The 4,681-nt window shown below is 58.7% G+C and overlaps 1 long non-coding RNA gene across 1 annotated transcript; it reads right to left on the bottom strand.

The window, feature by feature from the left end:
• Window positions 1-905: 905 nt before the first annotated feature.
• Window positions 906-4,542, bottom strand: LOC133232916 (uncharacterized). Its single transcript, XR_009731502.1, has 2 exons — window positions 4,462-4,542; window positions 906-1,181 (listed from the first exon to the last, which is right to left on the bottom strand). It is a non-coding gene; the product is annotated as an uncharacterized LOC133232916 (long non-coding RNA).
• Between the last annotated feature and the right edge of the window lie 139 nt (window positions 4,543-4,681).

Here is a 4,681-nt window from a genome sequence, read left to right as displayed (position 1 = left end):
AACTCACACATTCAAGCTCAAGGAGAAGTGTGCCTCTCAAAGTCAAAGAATAGAAATCTGTAAGTGGACCGCTTCCTGGTTGATCCCGCACTAGCACAGGGGAAGGTGTCCCTGGTCTGGCACCCAGGCCTTCCCCTGCAGGAGCAGGTATGCCCTTGCCTGGGGCGGCCCGCGAAAGAGAAGGAGACAGAGGGAGGTGGTGATGATGATGGGGGCGGGGGGTGGTGGGGGCGGGGCGGGGATGCCCTGGCAAAGCCGTCAGTTTGGTTCCCGAGGCCGCAACACCCTCTTCCTCACCCTGCTCCTGAGTCAGCAGTGTGGGTGCCCTCCACGCCTTCCGGAAGCAGCCTCTCCCTGCCGGCCCTGTGTGCTCACTGCCCTTTGAGTCACGGGCTGGTGGGCAGAAGTTTCAGGTTTCCCACAGACAGATGTGGGTTCTCATAAGTGTGTTATCTCAACTTCCTGCCCGGAGTAGAAATGAACACGGGTACACGGCGGATGTTGAGGAAGATGGATTCACACCTCTGATCTCATTTTATGCCTTCCCGCCAAGGAGGCAGGGTGAGGAGTAGGGTTCCCCTTTCACAGAAGGAGAAGCTGACTGAACAAGGACGCACAAAAAGCCGGAAAGCCGCTCAGGTCCCCAACACAAAGGCTGGACCCTCCCCACTGTGCCGCCCCCTGTTGTCACAATCCAGGGCCCTGGGGAAGCCAGCTCCCCTCTCCCACCCCTCACCCTCAGCCCGGCTCCCTGCAGAGATCTTAGGTGATTCGGCAGAGATGCTGGAGGCCAGAGAGGCTGCCCACTTAGACACCGGCCGCTCGGTGGTCCTGGGTGCTTGGGAGGGGCTGGTGGTCAGTCTGGAGCCTGCTGCTTCCCCCTCCCTGGCGTCAGGCCGCTGGCCTCTGCTTGAACCTCGTTTGCGATGTAACCTAGGTGACACGCACAGGCCTACGAGCTCGGTTGGACAGATTTAACGGGCTTTCATCATTTTAAGTTCTGTCCCTTTCTTCTTCCTGGCGGTGCTTGTTTGGCAAGAAGACAAGAGAGACCTTGGTGGCCTGGCCTTCTCTGGACACATCTCCAATCTGGTTTTCCTTCCCAGGAAGTGCGGAGGAGGGGCACGGGTGTGTGTAAGCCTGGAGCTGCTGGTGGTCTCTGCTTTTGTGAGATCTTCAGCCTTTCCATAAAACAGAGGGCATGCGGTGACACCTGGGCAGAGGTGATCTCATCGGAAAGAGGCATTGCGGGGTTCAGAGGGGTGGGGAGAAGGAGGGGGTCTTCTGAGAAGGTGGCTGAGCCTGGCTCGGGGAGAGTGAGTGACAGGCATGGTGGGGAGGGGGGTCCGAGGATGAAGCAACGTCTGTGAAGAGCCAGCCACAGCCCTCCCGCTCAAGGAGCCCCATCCCTGGGTTCAACCCTGGGGAGCGCTCGACCACCTTCGCAGAGGGGCAGGAGAGGCCGCAGGTGGATGCCCCCCTGCTGACCACCCCCACCCCAACCGTGGGTGCCAGGTAAATTCCCCAGGCCCCCGCTGGACCAGGTGCCAGCCCCAGCTCCCTCCCCGGGGTGGAGAGAGTGTCCCTGGGGGCAGGCCCCATGAGCGGTAGCTCTGCACATGACAGAGAGCCTGGAGGACCCCTCGGGGGCCGTGAGGGCTCTCAGGCCTCAGCTGGCACGGTCACCTGCCTGTCTGCCCACCCGCAGCTTCCTCTTTCTCTCAGTCTGGACCACAGCGCATCCAGACCCAGACAGGACAGCATGTTGTTGGCCCTCATGTTGGTCGTGGTCGTTGGCCCCGGAACACGGGCTGGTTAAGCTGCCTGGGCCCTCAGAGGGTCAGGTCACGTGGAGGGAGTTTCCTTAGGGAGGGGCAGGAAGGCGAGGTGTGGCGGCCCCAGGGACGCTGGCTGGGCCAGGCAGAAACCGTGGAGTCAGCAGACACTGGTCTCACCCAGGCTCTGGCTGAAGGGAAACCAGATGCTTCCAGCCCCCTGTCTGTCCCCTTGGTCCCCCGCCTGTCTGTCCCCCTGGTACCCCGTCCATCCCCTTGGTCCCCAGTCTGTCCCTCCCAGCCCTCCGTCCGTCCTCACGGCCCTCCATCCGTCCTCCTGGCCCCTGTGCATCCGTCCTCCCGGTCCCCATCCATCCTCCCAGCCCCTGCCCATCCGTCCTCCCTGTCCCCTGTCTCTCCTCCTGGTCCTCCGTCCATCCTCCTGGTCTTCCGTCTGTCCTCCCGGTCCTCCAGACAGAAGCTGTGGAGTCAGCAAACGCTGGTCTCACCCAGGCTCTGGCCAAAGGGAAACCAGATGCTCCCAGCCAGCGGTCTGTCCCTTCCTGCCGCCCCTCTCCTGGCTGTTCCTCATTCGGAGTCCCTCCCCTTGCCCTGTGGATCCTGTGGTGATGAACTCCCTGGGTGGTGCATCCCACCACCACACACACCTCCAGAGCATAGTAGGTGCTCAGTGGCCGTCAGAGGCATCGCCCCCAGCCCCGCCCCCCACTGCCAGCTCCCCCAGATGTCAAGCTCTCCTTCTCAGCTGCTTCCTGCTTCTCAGTTCAGCCTCTCGGCCACACCTGACCCACTGTGGGTGAGACACGCCCTCCCTGAGGGACCCTTGGCTTTTCTTCCTGCGCAGGAGGAGGAAGAAGCAGGGCTGAGGGAGCCTCATCTCCCTGGGGCGAGGGTGGCGGCTCTGAGATTGCGATGCCCCAGGGAGGGAAGTTCTGCAGGGCCCCACCCCCAAATCTGGGTTCTCAGAGCTCAACGGGCAGCTGCAGGTCTGGAACCCCCTACCCATCACCACCATGTCATCCCTGCCCACTGGCCTCCGAGCACTGGCGTCCACACTGGGAAGAAGATCCAAGAGCCTGGGAAGAGACCATCAGAGCCTATGATGAGGGGCTCTCTGGTTGCAAGACCCCCCGCTCCAAGGAAGGGGGTTCAGGCCTGGAGCTGCGGGTTTCATTTTCCCCTACATCTCATGCACTGATAATCTTTGAAGGCCAGTGGGGAAAGTACCTCTTTCTTAATTTTCTGACATCATGGGGTAATTTTGCATCAATCTGTTTCTTTCTTAGGGTTTGTGGGCAGGTTAGGATGAACAGGATGGGGTTGGCAGGGATCAATTGCCCTGGCCTTTCCTCTTTGCTGGCAGGAGGAGAAGGGGACGACAGAGGATGAGATGGTTGGATGGCATCACTGACTCAATGGACATGAGTTTGGGCAAGCTCCAGGAGTTGGTGATGGACAGAGAAGCCTGGTATGCTGCAGTCCATGGGGTTACAAAGAGTCGGACATGATTGAGCAACTGGACTGAACTTCCTCTTTGCTATAGTTTAAGTGTTTCTCTAGGTTTCTAAGGACAGGCGCATCTGGCAGACTATTTGTAAAGCATATGTCTTCCTATCAAATCCTATTTTCTGGGACGCCCCTGGTTCTCCAGTGGTGAAGACGCCATGCTTCCACTGCAGGGGACTTGAGTTTGATCCTTAGTCAGGGAACAAAGACCCCACATGTGCATGGCAGGGGCCAAAAAATAAATTTAAAAAAATCCTATTTTCCTATTGCCTTTCATTAGAGGAAAGATATATTTCCTTGGGGAAAAAACTGGCTTGAGGACACTATTATCTCATCTTCAAGTGTTTGTATAATTATGATACTATTCTATTCCCTCCGATTAGCTATTGTTATTGACATTTTACAGGAGCTTCGGGTTTTGGTCAAGGTCACACCAGTGGTACAAAGGGTGGTTGTGGATGAGCCACAACCCAGCCTCCTGCTTCTTATCCAGCTGGTGCCTCCCCACTCTTGACCTTGACATTCAAGACCTTGACTTTTGGTGGTTGAAAAATATACATTTCTGGAAATGTTATAGGCAGAGCAGGAAGGGAAGGGCATTCAGGGGACTCCGGATGGGGGCATTTAGAGTTAATTATCTGCAAGCTCTCAGGTGGCATGTTAGGACTGGTTTCCGATGCTCGTGAGGCTGTTCTGCGCAACCTAGGGGCACGTGTCACAAGGAACATGTGTGTGTGTATTTGGAGCCTGAGCTCCACGTGGATTGGGGAAGAGGGGTCCATGCAGGCTTGCTGAGTCCCGCTCTGTGCTCAGCCCTGAGCTGGGTCCGGTGGGGGCTGCCTGGGAAGGAAGGTCACCGCCCGAGGACCTTCAGGCCAAGTGGAAGACAGGTTTCCACGATGAGAAATCACTCAGGGACTCTGGGGTCATGGTGCCACCTTGGGGGTGCGGGCCTTGAGCCAGGGGGCTCGTGGAAGGGCTGCTCCCCGGGGCAGTCACACTGTGGGACACACCCAGGGCCCTTGCTCCTCCCCGGGGCTCTCACCCCGACCACAGGGAAACCAAGGAGCCACTGGCTGGGTTAGACGGGAACTTCAGCCTGTGGTTTGGGGGTGGGAGGGAAGGGGAGGTGAGCTGGGGGCTTGGGAGGGCTTCTCACCGGAAGTACCTACAGAACGTGGCCGGGGGATCTCGGGCACCACCGGTAGGCTTGCTCCTCGGTGACCCCCATCTTCTCAGCAGCTCCAGGAACAGAACCGAAAAGAAGCCGAACAAGGAAGCAGCAAAGGCTTGAAGAAAAGAGAAGTGGGAGCCTGCAGGCCTGACTGTCCTCCTGGAGGGGGACTGAGACCTCAGGACCGGCTGGGCTGGCGCTGCGG

This window comes from Bos javanicus, chromosome 19, assembly GCF_032452875.1.
Source record: "Bos javanicus breed banteng chromosome 19, ARS-OSU_banteng_1.0, whole genome shotgun sequence".
In the NCBI taxonomy this organism is placed as follows: Eukaryota; Metazoa; Chordata; class Mammalia; order Artiodactyla; family Bovidae; genus Bos; species Bos javanicus.
The sequence above is the reverse complement of the archived record's forward strand: the minus strand, read 5'-3'. Positions and strand labels throughout refer to the sequence as shown.